Source organism: Phascolarctos cinereus, unplaced genomic scaffold (genome assembly GCF_003287225.1).
Source record: "Phascolarctos cinereus isolate Bilbo 61053 unplaced genomic scaffold, phaCin_HiC Scaffold_5;HRSCAF=322, whole genome shotgun sequence".
NCBI lineage: Eukaryota > Metazoa > Chordata > Mammalia > Diprotodontia > Phascolarctidae > Phascolarctos > Phascolarctos cinereus.
Window position 1 is genome coordinate 259,941,186 of NW_027555958.1, and position 23,096 is coordinate 259,964,281.

General features: G+C 40.4%; 1 pseudogene; it reads right to left on the bottom strand.

The window, feature by feature from the left end:
- Window positions 1-22,186: 22,186 nt before the first annotated feature.
- LOC110193866 (ribosome biogenesis protein NSA2 homolog pseudogene) lies at window positions 22,187-22,948 on the bottom strand (annotated as a pseudogene).
- Between the last annotated feature and the right edge of the window lie 148 nt (window positions 22,949-23,096).

Here is a 23,096-nt window from a genome sequence, read left to right on the forward strand (position 1 = left end):
TATCTCATTTGGTCATAAATTCTTCCTTTCTCCCTAGATCTGACAGGTAAACTATTCCTTGCTTTCCCAGTTTGCTTATAGTATCAGCCTTTATATCTAAATCATGTACCCATTTTGATTTCATTTTGGAATATAGTGTAAGATGTTGATCTATGCCTAGTTTCTGTCATACTCTTTTCCAGTGTTCCCAGCAGTTTTTTCTCAAATAGTGAGTTCTTATCCCAGAAGCTGGAATCTTTGGGTTCATCAAATAGTAGGTTACTATAGTCATTGACTGCTCCACCACTCTATTTCTTAGCTAGTATCATTGCTACTTTATAATACAATTTAAGATCTGGTATGGTTAGGCCACCCTCCCTTGCATTTCTTTTCATTAGTTCCCTTGATATTCTGGACCTTTTGTTCTTCCAAATGAATTTTATTATTTTTTCTAGCTCTATAAAATAATTTTGGGTAGTTTGATTAGTATGGCACTGAACAAGTAAATTAATTTAGGTAGAATTGTCATTTTTATTATATTAGCTCTGCCTACCTATAAGCAACTGATTTTTCCCCCAATTATTTATATCTGATTTTATTTATGTGGAAAGTGTTTTATATTTGTGTTCATATAGTTCCTGGATTTCTTTTGACAGGTAGACTCTCAAATATTTTATAATGTCTACAGTAACTTTAAATGGAATTTCTCTTTCTATTTCTTGTTGTTGGGCTCTGTCAGTAATACATAAAAATGCCAATAATTTATGTGGGTTTATTTTATATCCTGCAACTTTGCTAAAGTTGTTTATTATTTCGAGTAGTTTTTTACTTGATTCTCTAGTATTCTTTAAGTATACCATCATATCATCTGCAAAGAATAATAGCTTTGTTTCTTCTTTGCCTATTCCAATTCCTTCAATTTCTTTTTCTTCTCTTATTGCTAAAGCTAATGTTTCTTGTACCATATTAAATAACAGTGGTGATAATGCACATCCTCATTCCGCACCCCCTCCTTGCCCCTGATCTTACTGGAAATCCTTCTATCTTATTCCCATTGCATATAATGCTTGCTGATGGTTTTAGGTAGATGCTACTTATCATTTTAAGGGAGACTCCATTTATTCCTATGGTCTCCAGTGTTATTAATAGAAATGGGTGTTATATTTTATCAAAAGTTTTTTTCTGGATCTATTCAGATAATCATATTGTTTCTGTAAGTTTTGTTGTTGATAGGATCAATTATGCTAATAGTTTCTCAAATACTCAACCAGCCCTGCATTCCTGGTATAAATCCTGTGTGGTCTTAGTGTATTATTCTCACGACAAGTTGTTGTCATCGTTTTATTAATATTTTATTTAAAATTTTTGCATTTATATTCAGTAGGGGAATTGGTCTATAATTTTCTTTGTCTGTTTTGACTTTTACCAGTTTTAGGTATCAGTACCACATTTATGTCATCAAAAGAATTTGGTAGGACTCCTTCTTCACCTATTTTCCCAAATAGTCTATGTAGTATTGTTCATTAATTGTTCTTTACGTGTTTGATAGAACTGGCTTGGAGATTTTTTCCTAGGGAGTTCATTTATGGCTTGTTCAATTTCTTTTTTCGGAAATGGGGTTTTTAAGTATTTTATTTCCTCTTCTGTTAATCTGGGCAATTTATATTTTTGTAAATACCCACTCGTTTCACTTTCATTGTCAAATTTATTTGCATACAGTTGGGTAAAATAGTTCCTAATTATTGATTTAATTTCCCTTTCATTGATGGTGAATTCACCCTTTTCATTTTTGGTACTGGTAATTTGGTTTTCTTCTATCTTTTTTTAAATCAAATTAACCAAAGGCTTATTTATTTTATTTGTTTATAAAACCAGCTCTTAGTTTTATTTATTAGTTCAATAGTTTTCTTAATTTCAATTTTATTAATCTCTCATTTGGTTTTCAATATTTCTAATTTGGTATTTAATTGGGGATTTTTAATTTATTCTTTTTCTAGCTTTTTTGGTTGCATGCCCAATTCATCAATCTCTTCTTTCTCTGTTTTATTCATGTAAGCATTTAGAGATATAAAACTTCCCCTAAAAAACCACTTTTGCTGCGTCCCATAAGTTTTGGTATGTTTTCTCATTACTGTCATTCTCTGGGATGAAGTTATTGATTGTTTCTATGATTTGTTATTTCACCCACTCATTCTTTAGGATTAGATTATTTAGTTTCCAATTAATTTTTAGTCTATCTTTCCATGACCCTTTATTATGTATAATTTTTATTGCATCGTGATCTGAAAAGGATGTGTTTAATATTTCTGCCTCTCTGCTTTGGACTGTGAGGCTTTTATGCCCTGGTACATGGTCAATTTTGGTGTACATGCCATGTACCGCCCAAGAAAAAGGTATATTCCTTTCTATTTGCATTCAATTTTCTCCAGAGATCCATCATATTTAACTTTCCTAATGTTCTATTCACCTCCTTAACTTCTTTCTTGTTTATTTTGTAGCTTGATTTATCTAGTTCAGAAAGGGGAAGGTTGAGGCCACCCACTAGTATAGTTTTGCTGTCTATTTCTTTCTGTAGCTCTCTTAACTTCTCTAAGCATTTGGATGTTATCCCACTTGGTGCATATATGTTTAGTAATGACATTACTTCATTGTCTAAGGTGTCTTTTATCAGGATGTAGTTTCCTTCCTTACCTCTTTTAATAAGATCTATTTTTTCTTTTGCTTTGTCTGAGATCAGGATTGCTACTCCTGCTTTTTTTTTTCACTTCAACTGAAGCATAATAAATTCTATTCTAGCTTTTTACCTTTACCCTGTGTGTATCCCTGTGTTTCAAATGTGTTTCTTGTAAGCAACATATTGTAGGAATATGATTTTAATTTTGCTATCTGCCTCCATTTTATGGGAGAGTTCATCTCACTCACATTCACAGTTACGATTACTATCTGTATTTTCCTCTACATCCTGTCCTCTGCCCCCATTTATGCTTTTCTTTCTCCTTTCTTCCTTTCCCTTCTCATTAGAGTTTTGCTTTGGACCATTAGAGTTTTGCCTTCCTCAATCTGCCCTCCCTTCTATCTTCCCTCCCTTTTCTTTTCCCCTTTCCTCTCCTACTTCCCATAGAACAAGTTAGATTTCTATACCTAACTGAGTATATTATTCCCCCCTTGAGCCAAGTCTGATGAGAGTAAAGGTCAAACAATGCTCATTTCCCTCCCTTCTTTCCTTCTACTTTCCATCACTCTTCATGTGATGTAATTTACGTTGTTCTGTCTCCTCCTTTCCTCGTCTCCTATTACAATCCCTTTTCACCACTTAATTAGGCTTTTTATCATCACATCAAAGTCAGCTTAAACCCTCTGTCTATGTATATCCCATCTAAGTATCATAATAAAGATACAGCTCTCAAGAATTATAAGTATCATCTTCCCATATAGGGATGTAAACAGTTTGTCCCCATTGAATAACATGTTTTCTTTTCCTTTCCTGTTCCTTTTTATGCCTCTCTTGAGTCTTGTACTTGAAGATCAAATTTTCCATTGAGCTCTGGTCTTTTCATCAGGACAGTCTGGAAGTCCCCTGAAATAGGGGATTGAATGTCCAAGTCCTCCCCTGAAAGGTTATGCTCAATTTCACTGGGTAGTTGATCCTTGGTTGTAATCCAAGCTCCTTTGCCTTATGGAACATCATGATACAAGTCCTCCAATCTTTTAATGTAGAAGTTGCAAGGCCCTGAATAATCCTGACTGTAGTTCCACAATATTTGAATTGTTTCTTTCTGGCTGCTTGCAGTATTTTCTCCTTCACTTGATAATTCTGGAATTTGGCTACAATATTCCTTGGAATTTTCAATTTGGGCCCTATTTCAGGAGGTGATTGGTGGATTTTTTAAAAAATATTCATAACTTTAATAGCCTGATGTGACAGTACATGGTCATGAATCATAAAATACCATGACCTCTGAAGAATAAAAAGTGTGGATGATTCGTCAGAACAATGAAGACACTCCTGGAAGGTTTAAGAAGACTGTGATTTTGCATGACTGATGTGGAAATATGTTCAATATGATTGAACATGTGTGGCCTACATCCAATTTCACACTGCCTTAGGGAGAGTAGAGGGAGAGAAAATTCAAAACCCAAAATCCTGTAAAGGTGAATACTGAAAACCAAAAATAAACAAATGAATTTTTAAAAAAAGAAGACTGTATGATTTTAACAGTGATTTCTATGCAATGAGTCACCTAGAAGATGTTAACAGTTGAGGAGCTATAAAATTGGAAAAGGTGGGCTGGTCATGGAAATATTATCTGTGTTTTAATTTATGTCGTTCAATATTTCCCAATTACATTTTGGGGTGGGGTGAGGGAGGCAATCAGGGTTAAGTGACTTGCCCAAGGTCACACAGCTAGTAAGTGTCTGAGGCCAGATTTTAATTGGAGACCTCCTGACCCCAGGGCAGGTACCCTAGCCACTATACAGCTTAACTGGCCCCTCCATTGTGCCACTTAGCTGCCCTCCCTGGTGGATTCTTTTGATGACTATTTTACCCTCTGGTTCTAGGACCTCAGGCAGTTTTCCTTGATGATTTCTTGAAAGATGCCGTCCAAGCTTTTTTTTTTTTATCGTGGCTTTGCAGGTAGATCAATAATTCTTAAATTATCTCTCCTGGATCTGTTTTTCCAAAGAGGTATTTTACATTTTCTTCTATTTTTTCATTCTTTTGATTTTATTTGACTGGTTCTTGATGTCTTACAGAGTCATTAGCTTCCATTTGCCCAATTCTAATTTTTAACGAATTGTTTTCTTCTGTTAGCTTTTGTATCTCTTTTTCATTTGACCAATTCTACTTTTTAGGGAGTTGTTTTCTTCAGTGTACTTTTTTTTTTCAATTTTGTCAATTGTATCTTTAAAGGAATTGGTCAATTTTCTTCTAACTCTCTTATTTGACTTTTAAAATCCTTCTTGAGCTCTTCCAAGAAGGCTTTTTGGGCTTGAGACCAGTTCATATTCCCCTTTGAGATTTCAGATGTGGGTATATTGACAATGTTGTCCTCTCCTGAATTTGTGTTTTGATCTTCTCTGTCAGCAAGATACTTCTCTATGGTCATTGTTTTTCTTTGTTGCTTCTTGCTCATTTTATTCGCCTTTTTCTGGCTTTTAAAGTTGGTTTCTGCTTCTGGGGCACAGGGGGTGCTGACCCAGGCTTCTTGTGCTGGAGGCTAGGGGCCTGGTTACTGGTTTTGTGTGTTGGGGGCCTCAAATGTTGTCAGCTGGAGGCTGTAGGTGTCTGGTAGTTTATAGTTTACCAGGTGCTGAGCTGGAGCTGGTGGTGGTGGCTATTGTGTGCCTGGTGTTGGCACTTGCCTGCTCCACCACCGTAGGGCCCAGGATCTCCCACTGGTAAGCTAAAATGGGGCTTACTGCTGGTTTGCTACGGTGCCTCCCATCTTGTACTGGTCCCCTTCAACCACATCAAGAGGGGACCTTTCCTGTTAATTCCCCTAGCCTCCCAAGCTAAAAGACTGCTGTATGACATTTTTCTCCTGGCTCCACTATTCTAGGATTTTTCCTGGGGCAATATTTTCTGGGTTTTTCAAGGTCAATAAGGGAGGGTGACAGTGATTTACTACTTACTCTGCCATCTTGGTTCTTGGAAGTTGAAATAGGTGACTTTTAAATATTATGTCTGTGGACTGATAGCTCCAGGAGCAGCCCCTGCTGCAGCAGATTTAGTCACTTCCACAGCCTACTCCTGATTTGCTGGGGCTGAGGCAAGACTACACTCCTCTTCCACCCAGATCCTACAGACCTTTCCTACTGACCTTCTAATTTGTCTTCGGTGTTTGTTGGTTGAGAAGTCTGGAAAACACCACTGCTGCCAGTGATTCAGCCTCCCCTTGAGGTTGCTGAGGTTGGACCTACACTAGACCATGCTCCTCTCCCAGCCAGGTGTAACAGACCCTTTCTGTCAATCTTCCAAGTTGCCTTGGACTGGAAATATACCTCACTCTGTCTCTTTGTTGGTTCTGCCACTTTAGAATTTGTTCAGAGTCACTTTTTAAAGGTATTTGAAAAAGTTTGAGGGAGAGCTCAGGTGAGTCCCTGCTTTCACTGTGCCGTCTTGGCTCCCTCTAATCAGGATCTTATGTAAACTTTTCATTATTCTTTGAAGCTCTGCCTATTGACATACAGTGTAAGACATTCAAGGTACATAGTTGCCCAAACTTGACCCAAGGCAACTTCCCACAAATATTGGACATCTTGTTTGACAAAAGCCAATCCATTTTTCAAATTCAGGGAAGGAGAAAAGTCTTAAATACATGACTGAAGGCAGAAACCTCCACAGTCTGTAGCTACAGCAATGCATTCAATCCAATGAACCCAAACAAATCCTGAGATATTTCCATCCTTTCCACTCTAAGTTTGTCCTTAGAAGAATAGTGTTTCCTTTGAGCCATCTAGAGATAGGCATTGATTCACACGCAGTAAACAATATGGCTAAAGTATGTCACAGGGAATGTTTCCTTCAATGCAACTCAAGAGAAAGCATGGACATCTTGCAGGTGGTGAAGGTACATCTTTACTTTCCTCCATTCTGATAATCTGATCACATTTATTAAGGTTCCTATAGACTTTGTCCTAATGTGGTTTTCTCTTTTAGTCAAGCATTATCCAAAACCAATCCATTTTGCAAATTCAGGGAAAGAGAAAAGTATTAACTCCAAAAATAAATGCCAATTGTTCTACAGAACGTAGCTACTGTAGCGCATTAAATCTGATGAAACAAAACAGGTCCTGAAGAATTCCCATCATTTCTGCTCTGTTTGTTCTTAGTAGAACAGCATTTCCTTTCAGCCATCAAGAGATAGGCATTGATAGAGACCCACAACACTAGAAAAGGGACATCAGCGACATCAATATGGCTTCATATCATTCTTTTCCCAACAAAAGCTGCAAAGGTACTCTTCTTCTCCCTTTAATGTTAATGCACCATTGAATTAAAAATCTTTGATTTGATTCTGCTTGTAATAGGCTTTTCCTTTGAAAGAATGCCTTCATCATGCAACCTGAAGCAAGGCAATTAGAGCAAAAGTCACTTTCCCAAAAAATATTCCAAGGTGCTGCAGACATTGCTACCTTCCATGAGATCTAATAGGTGCATATAGACTTTTTTCCATCCCAACGTGGTTTTCTTTTTCTGTCAAGAGTTGACCAAAACCAATCCATTTTGCCAATTCTGGTAAAGAGAAAAGTCTTAACACCATCACCAATGCAGAAATCTCCACAGTCTATAGCTATTGCAAGGCACTGAATTCAATGAAATCAAAGAACTCCTGAGTTATTCCCATCTTTTTCACTCTAAGTTTGTCTTCAGGGGAATAGCATTTCCTTTGGGCCACCTAGAGATAAGCATTAATAATAATAATAGAAGACGGACATCAGTGACTTCAATATGGCTTCATCTCATTTTTTCCCAACAAAAGTTACAAAAGTCCTCTCCTTCTTTCTCTCTTTAATGACAATGCACCATTGAATTCAATGTCTTGGACTTGATTTTGCTTGGAATACTCTTTTCCTTTCATAGAATGCCACCTTCCTTAAACCCAAAGCAAGTGGTTTGCAGCAAAAGTCACTTTCCCAAAAAATGTTCCATGGTGCTGCAGAAATTTTTACCTTCTTCTCGATCTAATAAAGGTCTTCTTGAAATCTTTCCATTACTCTTTCAAGTTCTGCCTATTGAAATCCATTGTAAAACATGCAAGTTGCTCAAGCTTCACACAGGGAATGTTTCCTTCAACATAACTGAACAGAAATCTTAGACATCTTGCATATATTGATGGACTGTCTTTATCCTCCTCTATTATGACAATCTTCTGCATTATTTCATGTTCATGAAGGTTCCTAAAGATGTTTTTTCATCCCAGCATGGTTCCTGTCCCCATCATGGTTTGACCAAAAGCAATACGTTTTGCAAATGCAAGGAAAGAGAAGTCTTAACTCCACTACCAAATACAGGAAGCTCCAAAGTCTGTAGCCATTGCAATTGATTGAGTCCAGTAAAGTCAAAGAAGTCTTGAACAATTCTCATTCTTTTCACTCTAAGTTCGTCCTTAGGAGAGTAGCACTTCTTTTGAGCTATCCAGAGATAGGCATTGAGATCCACAATAATAGAACAGAGACATCAGCCACATCAATAGGGCTTCGTACCCTTCTTTTCCCAACAAACTTTGCAAAAGCCGTCTTCTCTCTCTCTCTCTGTAATGATAATGCACCGTTAAATTGAATGATTTTGACTTGATCATACTTGGAATAGTCTTTTCCAAGTGAATAAGTCCCTCTGGATACAATCTGAAGCAAGGGGATTTCAGTAAAAGTCCTTTTCCAAAACAATAGGACAACACTCTGCAGAAATTACTACCTTCCACTAGATCTAAAAGGGGTCTTCTTGAAATCTTTCCATCACTCTTTGAAGCTCTGCCTATTGACATCCAGTGTAAGACACAAAAGTTGCTTAAGCTTCACACAGGAAATGTTTCCTTCAACACAACTCCACAGAAATCTTGGATGTCTTGCAGGTGGCAAGGCTATCTCTTTATCTTCTTCCATTCTGATAATCTGCTGCATTATATCTCACTTATTAAGGCTCCACTAGACTTTTTTTCATCCAAGTGTGGTTTTCTCTTTCAGTCTTAAGTTGGCCTAAGCCAATCCATTTTGAAAATTCAGGGAAAGAGAAAAGTCCACCACCAAATGCAAACAGCTCCAGAAACAGCTATTACAATGCATTGAATCCAATGATTCAAAAAAAGTCCGGAGTAATTCCCTTCTTTTCTAAGTTCTAGATTTCTGTGTAGTTGCTTTTAGGGAAAAAATCTGTGTGTAAAGCTTTACCCTAGATATAGAGGAAACAAGATAATGAATGGCATTGATTGACATTGAGACTAAGGCAACTTTGAGCCCTTCTTGTCATACACTGGATGTCCACTGGGAAGGTCTCCAAACAATACTGGAACTTTACTAAAAGATTCCTAATGGAATAAAGCAATGTCTTTTTGCTATGGAATATTCTGACGCAACTTAACCTTTGGTGAATTCCCCTTGGTTCAGGTTGAAGTCTGTTCTAGACCCCTGGTAAGATGTTCATTGGAGTATCAATCTCTCCTAGGCAGGAAAGGATAGAGGTTGATTGAGTCTGTGGCTCTAAACAGGTCTAGAATGTTAAGTGACCTGGTAATGAGGAGCAAGTCCAAGTGTAAGATCATTGTACAGATGGCATAAACAAAGAGTCCTGAGGCAGGAAATCGTATATGTATGTGGAGCACAAGTAATCCCTTTCATTTGGAACATATGTTTCTTTTAGTGGAGTTGTGAAGTAGAAAGAAAGGAAAATATGTTTGTCTACATTATTGAAGACCTTTAATACCAAGAGAAAGTGTCTGAATTTGGTAGGCAAAGGACAATCATTGTGTGAGAGTCAGGTAAAGGTTAAATTTCCACAGAGAAAGAGAATAATGCAGAGATTTAAAGAACAAAAGTTCCAGGAAATAATACACTGTAGGAGGGCTCGGGCTTAGCCAATAAAAAGTAAGTGGATGGTTCCAAAAAGACCCCAAAATCAAGATAAGGGTCGAGCCAGCTCAGACCACTTAGCGTCAACCTGAGGACACCTGAAAAATGCTAGTGCGCCTGCTTAACGAACTTCATTACTGTTAGAAATATGCTTGACACCAAAAATTTAGTATCAAGAAAATTTATTACAAAGAAAGTCCAGAGGATTTAGACATTTCTGGACAGAAGCAGGCTCCACCCCTCTTCAGGAGGGGTGGGCCCTGAGTGCAAGGGCAAGTGTGCTTTTATGCAGTTGAATTCGGCAGTAACCCCCCCAGGCCTGGATTGGTCCATCCCTTCCCAGGTTACACCTTTCCTTACATGTTTCCCCTTGATATGCTCAAGTATGTTCCCCCTCCCTTGATCATACGTCCCATGATTCGTTAATGAGGCTCTAATTTTATTCAGAGTGTGTCGATAATAGTAATGAAGTTCATTAAGCAGGCATACTACCATTTTTCAGGTGTCCTCAGGTTGACCTTAAGTGGTCTGAGCTGGCTCGACCCTTATCTTGATTTTGGGGTCTTTTTGGAACCATCAACTTAATTTTTATTGGCTAAGCCCGAGCCCACCTACAGTGTACTACTTCCTGGAGCTGCCGTTCTTTAAATCTCTGCATTATTCTACGTATGGAAATGTAAGCCCGTCTAACTGTAACAATTACATTCTGACACACCCTGAATAAAATTAGAGCCTAATTAACGAGTCATGGGATGTATGACCAAGGGAGGGGAACACACTTGAGCATACAAGGGGAAACATGTAAGGAAAGGTGTAACCTGGGAAGGGATGGACCAATCCAGGCCTGGGAGGTTTCTCGAACTCAGGGCTCTTTCCTTCTGAAGAGGGGTGGAGCCTTCTTCTGGCCAGAAATGTCTAAATCCTCTGAACTTTCTCTGTAATAAACTTTCTTGACTCTAAATTTTTGGTGTCAAGCACATTTCTAACAATTTGGTGCCCAACATGGGGCCACATCTAGACTTCGGAGGGGACAGGGTAAGACATCCCAGGAAGAGCACTCCTGCTGTATTTCTGCCATCTCGGTGAATTGAGCCTTTCCCAACCGAATCCCTGAATTTGGACCACGTGGGAGAAATCCAGGGGATCAGGGAAGCCGCTGGCAGACCATGAGAGCCAGTATATTAGGCAAAGGTAAGAAACAATCTTTGCTGGCCTCAAACTCCCAAGGTCCGGGGATCTGATCGGTTAGCCTTGAGCTAGGAACAGATTCAGAGATGGGAGGGGCAAAGTCTAAGGTACCTAGACTAAGGGGAGGAATCCCCAGGGATGACATTCCTTCAGATAGCCCTCTGGGAAGGATGTTAGAACAATGGGAGGAAGCTCCCAGGACTAGAGGGAAGAACAAAAAGAAAATGATTAAATACTCTTGCCAGGAGTAGACCAAGGAGCCTATTCTGGTTCTGTAAGTGTTCTGGCCTAGATTTGGATCAGATGAGGATTAGGTTTGTCAGTTGCTAAATTTGTATGCAAATGATAAGGGAGAGGTCTCTCAGGAAGAGAAACACTATGCCGGTTACTGGGGCCCAGGGGCCCCAGAAAGCAGCTGACATATTCTTAAGCCAAGCAAAAGGGAAAGAAAAGGATGAGGAAAATATAAGAAAATCCTCTTCCAACTAGGACCCACTCCTTGTTTTACCACCTCCCCCTCCTCCCTACAACATACCCCCGTCTAATGCACCTCCTTTGCTTCCTGCTCCCTCCCCTTCAGCTAAGGTTACTACTAGCTTACCAACTGGGGAAGGAGAGGCTAAGGAGGGAATTGGAACAGTGTAAACGGGATGTTCAAATCCTACCTTTTAGGTCTTCAGCAGGAGAACAAAAGGGTGAAGCTTAGTCCCCATGTTTCCTTTAAGGGAGTTCCCCATGGGTGGTCAAGGAAGAGGTACTGGTTTTGTAAATGCTCCCCTCAGTACTGATGGGGTGTGGCCCAAGCCGAGGTCTTGGCCCCTTGACCCAAAGGGAATCTGGCTCCCCTTTGTCTACAGGCCCCAGCCCCTCATCTCCCTTTGAAAGCCTTAGCCTACCTTTCAATCTTATTCAGATGCACCTTTGCCCCTCACCCTAAAAAGGAATCTGGCTCCCATTTTAGGTTCCTTATCAACTCCCCTTGTCAACTCCCCTTATTTCCCTTTGAAAGCCCTAGCCCCACCTTTTTTATCTCATTCAGATGCCTTTCAGTTCCTTCATTATCTATTCCCATTGTCTATTCAATCTCTTAGATGTTCCAATTGGAATTCTCACCCAGACCCTTTCCCCAAACCATTTCCCCAGACCATTATCCCAGACCCTCCTCTGGCCACCAAAAGTTACTTTAGCATATATAAGATCTACCCTGGCCCCCATTCAGATACTGAGAATCTCATGCCCACAAGGCTGAGACTTTCTTATGCTTTCTTTCCCATAGGGATTACTAGCCTGAGAATCTCTCAAGCCCCAAAGACTGGGCCTTTCTCGTGTCTGCTCGTCCTTACGGGCATCACCTGGCCTATGTGTTTTATCACTAATAAACTTTTCCTCTGGCTGGAAGAAAATTTGAGTTGAATTCTTTCAGACAGGGCCCGGGACCACGATCTTGGGGTTCCCAGCACCCCAAAAGTCCTAGACCTCTCCGTATGGTTCCCTAACAGGGAAATAACTGCCAAATCTCAAACTCTTCTTCAGCCACGACTGGTAAGCCTCCCTCTCCCCAATTCCTCTGTTGTCTTCTGGCTGGGAGGGGGATTTCCAAGCAGCTAGCCAGGTTTGTCTTGGAAGTGTTTTTGGGCCTGATCTCTCAGGTTCCTCTAGGACAGACAGCTACAAGGCTGTCTCGAACTCCACCTGAAGCTCTCATGCTCTCGGTCCAGTTCCTCTGCTTGAGCACTTGGACCCGTACCTTCCTTAGCATAGAGGATGGACTCCCTATCAGGAAGCATAGGTTCAAACTTCTCAGTTCTCTCAGCGCTAGGGAATTGGGAAAGTGTTGGATTTTTTTCTTTCTTTTTTTTTCTTTTCCCTAAGCCCACAATGGGTCAATCCTCTTCAATTCCCAAGAATTCGCCTTTGGGCTGTCTTTTACTAAGTTGGAAAAATCTTAGCTTCTGTATAGAACTTAAAAAGAAAAAGCTGGTCCATTTTTGTAACATCGTTTGACCTCAGTATCATCTGGAAAATTGTGAGGCATGGCCCCTTTTTGGGACATTACGGGTAAAGACCCTCTCAGAGTTAGAAAAATATTGTCACAGAGAAAGAAAATGGGTGGAGATTTCTTACTTAATGGCTTTTGTTGAGCTTTCTAGAGATCCCATTCTCAGAAAGGATTGTAAGATGCTCGTAGCTAGAGCCACCCCACTAGCGGAGAGTGGGGACCAAATGGACCTTTTGGACGATCCTTTTATGGCTCCTAGGTTACGGCATCCCCCTCTTCCCAACCTCCATCAGCACCACCTCCCCAGGCCCCTGCTGCAGTGGCCGCTTCTACTCAGACCTTGAGCAAGGGCCTCGCCCCAGCCTCTACTTCCAGAGAGACCCCAGCTCAAGCTCCAGACAAGGTTCTCAACTCAATGCCTCCTCCCCAGACCTCTACTTCTAACCAGACCCCTACTCAGGCTCCAGACAAGCGTCTCGCCATGGCATCTTCTCTCCTGATCCCTCCCCCTCCTCTGGTGTCAGGTAATCTTCCCCCTTGTCAGCCAGATTCCTTGGCCTTGCCAGTTCAGCCGGCACTTTCCAGTCCCACACTCATGAGAAGTGGGACTTCCTATCTCCCTACTTTCTCATGCCCGCTTGTCTTTATGGGCATCACCTGGCATATGTGTTTTATCACTAATAAACTTTTCCTCTAGCTGGAAGAAGATTTGAGCTGAATTCTTTCAGGTAGGGCCTGGTACTGCAATCGTGGGGTTCCCAGCACCCCAAAAGTCCTAGACCTCTTCAAGTACTACCAAGGTCAGGGCATTTAAGAAAGAGATGAAATCACTGACAGAAGACCCCATAGGACTGTCAGAACAATTAGATCAGTTCTTGGGTCCGAACATTTACACCTGGGGTGAGTTAATGTCAATCTTTAACATTCTTTTTTCAGGAGAGGAAAGAGGAATGATAAGAAGGGCAGCTATGGAGGGATGGGAGAGGAAACACCCTCCTGCAGCAGGAGTAGTTCCAGCTGAGGTGAAATTTTCTAATGCCGACCCCAGCTGGAATCATAATAATGAAGTCCACAGGGCCCATATGCAGGACCTTAGGGAATTAATAATAGCTGGAATCAAGGAAGCTGTGCCAAAATCACCGAATTTGAACAAGGCATTTGAAGTCCATCAGAAAAAGGAGGAAACTCCCTCTGAGTTCTTGGAAAGGATGAGAGAAAACTTTAGGAAATACTCTAGCCTGGATCCTCAGGATCCAATAGCTGAAGGGGTGTTCAAGGTATATTTTGTGACCAATTCTTGGTCAGACATAAATAAGAAACTCCAGAAGCTAGATCACTGCAGTACTCGTCCTTTGGAAGAACTATTGAGGGAAGCACAGAAAGTGTATGTAAGGAGGGAAGATGAAAAGCAGAGACAGAAAACAAGAATCATGGTGCAGACAGTGAAGGAAGTAATAAAGTCTGAAGGAAAAAGATGTGAGTCAAAGCAAGGACCAAGACCCCAGTTAGACAGGAAAGGTAAGAGTAAGGGTAAGGGAGAAGGAAATAAGAAGTGGTCAGGGAAGAATGAATGTTATCGATGTGGAAGGTCAGAACACTTTAAGAGAAATTGTCCTGAGAGGAAAAAGGAGGAGAGAGTAGCATCTCTCATATTTTGAAGAAGAAGAAGAAGAAGAAGAAGAAGAAGAAGAAGAAGAAGAAGAAGAAGAAGAAGGAGAAGGAGAAGGAGAAGAAGAAGAAGAAGAAGAAGGAGAAGGAGAAGAAGAAGAAGAAGAAGAAGAAGAAGAAGAAGGAGAAGGAGAAGGAGAAGAAGAAGAAGAAGAAGAAGGAGAAGGAGAAGAAGAAGAAGAGAAGAAGGAGAAGAAGAAGAAGAAGAAGAAGAAGACGACGACGACGACAACTAGGGAGTTTGGGGGTTCTTTTTCCTTAAACCCAACCAAGAACCCCTGGTTAACCTAGAGGTCAGGGAATCCAGAGAGAACATAACCTTTTTAGTGGATACAGGGGCAGAGAGATCCTCATTGAGTGTTATCCCAAAGGGAATGAAATTGAGCAAAGATAAGCTTAAAATCTCTCAGGTAAAAGGAGAGAATTTTTATGTGCCAATATTTGAGGAAGCTTTAGTGATAAAAGGAGAGAATGGAGTGACAGCCAGGTTTTTATATGTGCCTGAGGCAGGAGTTAACTTGTTAGGGGGAGACCTGATAGTTAAACTTAAACTAGAAATTTAAGTAATAGATGAACAACTTGCAGTAAGTAAGATGCACTTAATGAGCACTGAAGTGTACAAAGAAATAAATTCAGAAGTCTGGACAAAGGAAGGAAATAGGGGAGGTATGGACACTGAACCCCTAAAAATTAAATTAAAGACCCACAGGCAGTGGCCTATGTAAGGCAGTATCCAATTCCCACTGAGGGGAGAAAAGGATTGCAACCAGTGATAGACCAACTGCTTAAGGATGGGTTATTAGAATCCTGCATGTCCCCCTTTAATGCTCCTGCTCTTCCCATTTGTAAGCCAGACAGTCCTTATAGATTAGTACAAGACCTGAGGCAAGTTAATCAATTGGTGCAAGTGTGTCACCCTGTGGTTCCTAATCCTTATACTTTACTAAGCCAAATTCCCTCTACTCATAATTGGTTTACTATCATAGATTTAAAGGATGAATTTTGGGCCTGTCCTTTAGTTAAAGGGAGTAGAGATTTGTTTGCCTTCACCTGGGAGAATGTGGAGACTGGGAGAAAACAACAACATAAGTGGACCGTACTGCCCCAGGGATTTACTGAGTCCCTCAACCTATTTGGGCAGGTACTAGAGAAATTATTAGGAACCTTTGATCTCCGCAAAGGTATTAAGCTATTATAATATGTGGATGATTTACTTTTGTCAGGAAGAAAAGAACTTGAAGTTACTCAGGTTTCAGTAAAGCTTTTAAATTTCCTGGGGAATCATGGTTTGAGGGTGTCACCAAAGAAATTACAGTTTATACAAAAAGAAGTGAAATATTTGGGACATCTAATTAGCAAGTGAATTAGGAAAATTAACCCTGACAGAATCAAGGGTATAGTAAAACTACCCCTCCCTAAAACTAAAAGAGACTTGAGAAAATTCTTGGGACTGGTGGGGTATTGTAGGCTATGGATTGATTCATATGCACAAATGACTAAGGAGCTATATAAAAAGTTACTTGAGGGTGAGCCTGAGAGACTAAATTGGACAAAGGAAGAAAAAGAGAGAGTTAAGCAGATTAAACAGGCTCTAATTTCAGCTCCAGTATTAGCTTTGCCAACCATAGATAAACCATTCCATTTATTTGTAACTGTTGATCAAGGAGCAGCTCTGGGAATTCTGACCCAATCATAGGCTGGACAGGGACAACCGGTGGCCTTTCTGTCTAAATATTGGACCCTGTTTGAAGGGCTGGCCTGAGTGTGTTCAGGCTGTGGCTGCAACTGCCCTATTAGTAGAAGAGAGTAGAAAGTTGACTTTTGGAGGAGCCATAGAGGTGAGTACTCTTCACCAGGTTAGAACCATTTTAAATCAGAAGGCTGGACACTGGTTGACAGATTCGAGGATTTTGAAGTATGAGTCAATCTTATTTGAGAAAGGTGATTTGGTTCTTAGTGCTGAAAGTTGTATCAATCCAGCCACTTATCTTCAAAAGGGGGGAACTAGCTTGGAGGAATTAGAACACTGTTGTCTGGACTATCAAACTAAAGTTAGGCAGGATCTAAAAGATATACCGTTTGAATCAGGGGGGCGATTATTTATAGATGGCTCCTCAACAATAATTGAAGGAAAAAGGAAAAATGGATATGCAATTATGGACGACAATGATTGGACAGTAATTGAGTCCCGGTCCCTACCAAAGAATTGGTCAGCACAATCTTGTGAACTCTATGCTTTAAATCAAGCTTTAAAGAATTGGGAGGAAAAGAGGGGACAATATATACGGACTCTAAATATGCCTATGGGGTAGTGCATACCTTTGGAAAAATTTGGGAGGAAAGGGGCATAATGAATAACAAAGGAAGAGATTTGGCACATGGGAATTAATTAAACAAGTGTTAGAAAACCTATTTCTACCTACTGAAATTGCTGTGGTTCATGTGAAGGGACATCAGAAGGGAAATTCACTTGAGGCAAGGGGAAATGACTTGCTGATGAAGAAGCAAAGCAGGCTGGATCAAGGGAAGGAGGGACTCCCATGTTAACCTTGATACCCTGTGTTGAACACCCTAAATCCACCCCCATCTTTAATGATAAAGAGCTAAAGGAACTAATTGCATTAGGGGCAGTAAGTGATAAAGGGGGTGGTGGATCCTTCCAGATGGAAGAAAAAAGATAAATAAACCAATAGCAAGAGAAATAATGGGGGTCCTTCATAAGGGGAATCATTGGGGGGCTCAAGCCTTATGTGATATGATTTTGAAACAGTTTGGGTGTATGGGAATTTATACTATTGCTAAGCAAATTACAGAGAGGTGTGTAGTTTGTCAAAAGGTCAATCATAGAATTTTGAGGAAACCGACTAAGGGTGGGAGGGAGATCAAGTTAAGGCCCTTCCAAAGTACACAAACAGATTTTACTGAAATGCCTCCAGTAGGAAGGTTTAAATATTTATTAGTAATAGTTGACCACTTGACAGGGTGGGTAGAGGCATATCCTTTAACTTCTGCTACTGCATCCAAAATCAGTAAAGTACTTCTTGAGCAGATAATCCCTCCCTTTGAGCTAGTTGAGAGAATAGACTCAGACAAGGGAACACACTTTATGGCTGAGGTTTTACAAGACATTATTAAGTGCCTAGAGATAAAATGGGACTTCCATACTCCCTGGCACCCACCTTCCTCTGGAAAAGTAGAGAGAATGGATGAAACGTTAAAATAACAAATTACAAAATTGGAAATTGAGACTAGGCTACCATGGACCAAGTGTTTGCCCCTAGCCCTGTTAAGGATTAGAACAGCCTCTAGACGGGATATGGGAATATCACCTTTTGAACTTTTATATGGTATATCATTCCCAGGAGGAAAAGGAGAAATTCCATCCTTCCAAACTAAGGACAGGTTTTTAAGGGACTGTATACTGGCAGTGTCATCCTCCCTTTCACAACTCCGAACCAAAGGACTTTTGGCCCAGTCTCCACCACTTGAGTTCATAGTTCACCCATTCAAGCCTGGAGATTGGGTACTGATACTTGGAAAGGAGAGAAGTTACATCCTATGTGGGATTGATCTTTTCAGCTTCTCCTGACTACTGAGAGTGCTGTAAGAACTGCTGAAAGGGGATGGACACATTATACTAAGGTAAAAGGACCAGTGGAACCTCAGGAGTGGACTGTAGAAGGAGATCCATCCACACTAAAAGTTACCTTAAAGAAAAGGCATTGGACTTGATGGACTTGATGGGGAGGGGTGAATCGGTTTGTGTAGTTCTTGTTTTGTATACTGGCTGCTGTTATAGTTACCCCCTATTTTCTGTCACTCAATTGCTTTCTGCTCCAATATTTGAACTGTTTTATATGTTCTAGGTAAAGAGAGCCCGAAACATATGTCATTTCTGCCCCCAGAAGATTCTAATTGGACCCCAGAATATAGGTACTAAAAATTCTTTGGTTAGTTGTCTCATGTGAAGTTAAATAGTTAGAGTGGGATTAGCTAACCTAGTGGGGGAATAGGCTATGCACACAGGAGATTTGTTGAGATTCCCAGGGATAATCCTGCTAAGATTAGATTCGTCTATGTGAAGGCTTAAACCCAGACCTAGCACTGGAAAACTTACAGACAGTGACTGGGAAAGACAGTAAAAGGATGGGCAATTCTCAACAAGCAAGCTTTACCATGACCCCTTGGATGGCAATTAACCTGCTCGCTCTCCACCTAATGATTTTGATGAGTATGGAAGGTTTTTCCTGGGTTGTTGGTTATTATTATGCCCTGAATGATATTCCTATCCATCAAATAGTTTTAAAAAGGAATGTGTCAGTCCAAACTACTAGTTTTGACACTTGTGCCATAACCACCTGTAATGAGGAAGTGGAAGTTCAAAGACAGATTCGTAATTACGAGAGGTATATGTGTCCCGAGCCTGAGTATAATCAGGAAAAAGATCGGAGAAAGATTCCATGCCCATATTGGTCAGATGTATGGTTCATGACCTCTGGATGGCGATCGTATACTGTGCAGAATCATGATGGAGAAAGGCTTGACCTCTAAGATTGTACTAACAAAGGGACTGACTCAGGGAGATCAACGTCAGAAACAACAATGTAGCCCCAATACTCTCACTTTTGTAAATGCTGATGATACAATTACAGGAATGTATGGATTTGGAATCTGGGCACAGGGAGGCAGGGTAGATCCCACTGGGAGGATAAATATTAGTTTTGCAAACCCAGAGCAGATAGAACTCACATCCAGTGAGCCAGAACCAACAGAAGGTACTTCCCCTTTCCCTTCAGGAAGTACTAAAATCCCAAGCACTAGAATCAAGACAGTTGAAGTTACTGATCTCAAACAAACTATGGAGATAGAGACTGGATATGGAGATATGAATGCCTGGGTAGAATGGGTAAAGTATACTGTTAAAAGCTTGAATAAAAGCAATTGCTTTGCCTGTGCATCAGGCAGACCCACAGCACAAGTTGTACCTTTCCCCTTGGGAATGGACAGAAATGAGGAGGATTTTAAGTGCATAGTTTGGTTGTTCCAAAACAGCACACCAAGGGATAATTGTAGTGCTTGTTCCCTCTTGTTTCCTGAAACAAAGAAGGGGAATACCAAACGAATTCCCATCACTTCTTTACTGAAATCTGGGAATCACTCTGCCTGCCTCTCAAGGGAGTTGGAGGACTCCCAGACCCATGGCAATGTATCATGTGCCAAGACCTGGAATGTCACTAAAGACAGCACTGGCAATTTCTCTCAAATGACTATTCTCTGAGTGGACCTTTGATGGTTCTGTGGAGGGAGAACCCTCAGACCAACATTACCCGAGAAATGGACAGGAACTTGTGCGTTGGTACAATTGGCTATACCATTTACACTGGCATTCATAAAGTCATCCCCCAGGGTCCTCCTCAGGAACCCACTCTAGGGGAAAAAGAGAGGTTGGGACTCAGAGGGATCGTTTGACGATAAAATCTATATAGATAGCATAGGGGTTCTCTGGGGGGTACCTGATGAATTCAAGGCCAGAAATCAAGTGGCATCTGGGTTTGAGTCCTTTCTGTTCTGGTGGGTGATTATAAATAAGAATGTAGACTGGATAAATTACATATATTATAACCAACAAAGGTTTATAAATTTCACCAGGGATACAATAAAAGGAATTGCAGGACAACTGGATACCACCAGCCGGATGGCCTGGGAGAATAGAATAGCTCTGGATATGATATTGGCAGGAAAAGGGGGAGTTTGTAGGATGATAGGAGGAACCTGTTGTACCTTCATTCCCAATAACACAGCTCCTGATGAGACTATCACCCTAGCCCTACAAGGGTTAACTGTGCTATCTGAGGAATTAGCCCAGAACTCAGGTATTAATAATCCTATCCCTGGATGATTGGAATCATGGTTTGGAAAATGGAAAGGAGTAGCAGCATCCATCATTATCTCTCTAATCACAGCTGCAGGAGTTTTAACTGCAGTAGGGTGTTGCGTGCAAAAATTAATACAAACAGCACTAACAAAAAGTACCCCAATAGGACCGGCTATGGGAATTCAGGTAACAGGATCAAGTGCAGTTAAGACCTTGATTGAGAGAATTAATGACCATTCCTCTCCTTCTGATGAAGAATGCAAACTAATGTTAAAATGCTTTGAGGAAAGACAACAGGAACAAAAAGTGTGGAAGCATAATCCTTATTGAGAAAAAGAGGAGGGAATTGTGAGAGTCAGGTAAAGGTTAAATTTCCACAGAGAAAGAGAATAATGCAGAGATTTAAAGAACAAAAGTTCCAGGAAGTAGTACACTGTAGGTGGGCTCGGGCTTAGCTAATAAAAAGTAAGTGGATGGTTCCAAAAAGACTCCAAAATCAAGATAAGGGTCGAGCCAGCTCAGACCAGTTAGAGTCAACCTGAGGACACCTGAAAAATGCTAGTATGCCTGCTTAATGAACTTCATTACTATTATCTGACACACCCTGCATAAAATTAGAGCCTAATTAACGAGTCATGGGATGTATGACCAAGGGAGGGGGAACACACTTGAGCATATCAAGGGGAAACATGTAAGAAAAGGTGTAACCTGGGAAGGGATGGACCAATCCAGGCCTGGGAGGTTTTGAGCCAAATTTAACCGTACAAAAGTATTTGCACCTTAACACTCATGGCTCTTTCCTTCTGAAGGGGGGTGGAGCCCACTTCTGGCCAGAAAAGTCTTAATCCTCTGGACTTTCTCTGTAATTAACTTTCTTGATACTAAATTTTTGGTGTCAAGCGCATTGCTAACAATTGCATGTTTTGGAATAGAATAACATGATGAGACAATCCTCAATTATGAAGTCTTTCAACATGAGTTTCATCCCTAGCTTTGTGACCTTGAGCATAGTCCTTTCACCTTTCCAAGCTTCAGCTTCCTTTCCTAAAATGAAGTAAATATTAAGGGCAGCTAGGTGGTGCAGTGGATAGAGTACCAGCCATGGATTCAGCAGGACCTGAGTTCAAATCTGACCTCAAACACATCACACTTACTAGCTGTGTGACCCTGGGCAAGTCACTTAACCCCATTGCCTAGCCAAAAAAAAAATATTTGTCCTAGTACCTAGTACCCTGAGTGGATTCCTTGTAATAAACCTATGGTAGGACAGAGAAAAGAGTAGCATAGCACAGGCAGGCATGGACGAATTATAATCTGTATCCTTCAAGAATCTATCAGATCAGAAATCCATTTGAGTACTATCCAACTCCAAGGATATTATGAGTATCAAAAGAGAAAATGTATCTAAATCTCCATATGAATGTAAACTATTTATTAAGAAAGATTTATGATGACTATCCAATGCCTGAGTATAATCCCTTGACAATTATAAGTACTTAAAAATATTTGTTGAATGGAGGTGTAATTACTTCAATGATATCTGACAAGTAATAAAAAGAGAAGTTAGCCTAAAGGATACCAAACAATGCTACGATATTTTTTTCTTCCACTGAGTTAGATGAGTTAGCCAGTAATTTCAGAGGCATACAGAACATTCTTGCAAATGCTACAATTTTTTTTAGCTACAAGCTTTTTTTTTTCTGCCACTCAAAAGTGGGAAAAAGTCTCAAAATAATATGGGAACTCTTTTCCAAGTTAATCTCAAATCAAAACAACCAATGTGTAGAATTGGACCTTTTTTTGTTTTGTTTTGTGACTGTTCAACGTTGTAACTGTTGTGGATTTCGTGATATATTGTAGAATCTTTAGTAAGTGCCAAAGATGTAGGACTTCATTCAATCAGTCAATCAAACAAGCAAGACAGCATTTATTGCATCCATCATTTTCTGGATTGTTGGTAACCTTTGTTTCCCCAGACGCCTTTGCCTCCTTATGTCACAAGACCCAGCTCACTCACATTCATTTCAATGACAGTCCCTTTGGTAATAACACCCAAAGTTGTATATAGTGAGGAGGAATGATTCTTATTCACACCAAACATGGGTAGACAAAAAGTGGCTTTAAGTTCAGGATGAGTTACATGAGCCTTCTTAAAACATAAACCAATTGGCCTAGTAAAGCTATCCCCAACAAAGCAGACTTTAGTAACTATCCTCTTTCAAGCCTTCTTCTTTCTCTTTCCTGTACAAATAACCTTCACTTCTGTTTCTCCTTGGGCACGAATTTTTGGCAAGGGCACTTCCCATTTACTAGCTTTCTATTTTCGTTTCTACTTAATCATATTGCAAGGGACTTTGGTTAAGGATTGTCCCTCTCCGTCCAGCAGATATGCAGGCACTGCTCCTTGGGGAGTTCTTTCATCATTCTTTCGCTTAATATTTCTCTTTTCATGCATCTTGATAGTCTTTTTCATATGGATCTTCTCAGCAAGAAGCTGTTCATAGTAAAGTTTGGCTTTTAGACCAATCATTTTCCTTGCTTTCTTTAAACATTTGTGAGCCTCTCAGCTTTCCTTCCTTCTCCTGAAAAGAAAATCATGAGAAAGCATGGTAATCCAAGCAGCAGCCATACCATTTTTGGGGTAACTCTATGTATTTGTTCTGTGACATGTTGACAGCTGGGGGCCTATCAAAGAGCCACCGAAAAAACTTCCAAACTTCAGACTCTCCACCGTTAGCGACCAACTACGCATGAGTCAGAAAAGAAAAGAGTGCTAAAATTTCTAACCATCAGTGAACAAGTAGAGAAATCTTGGTG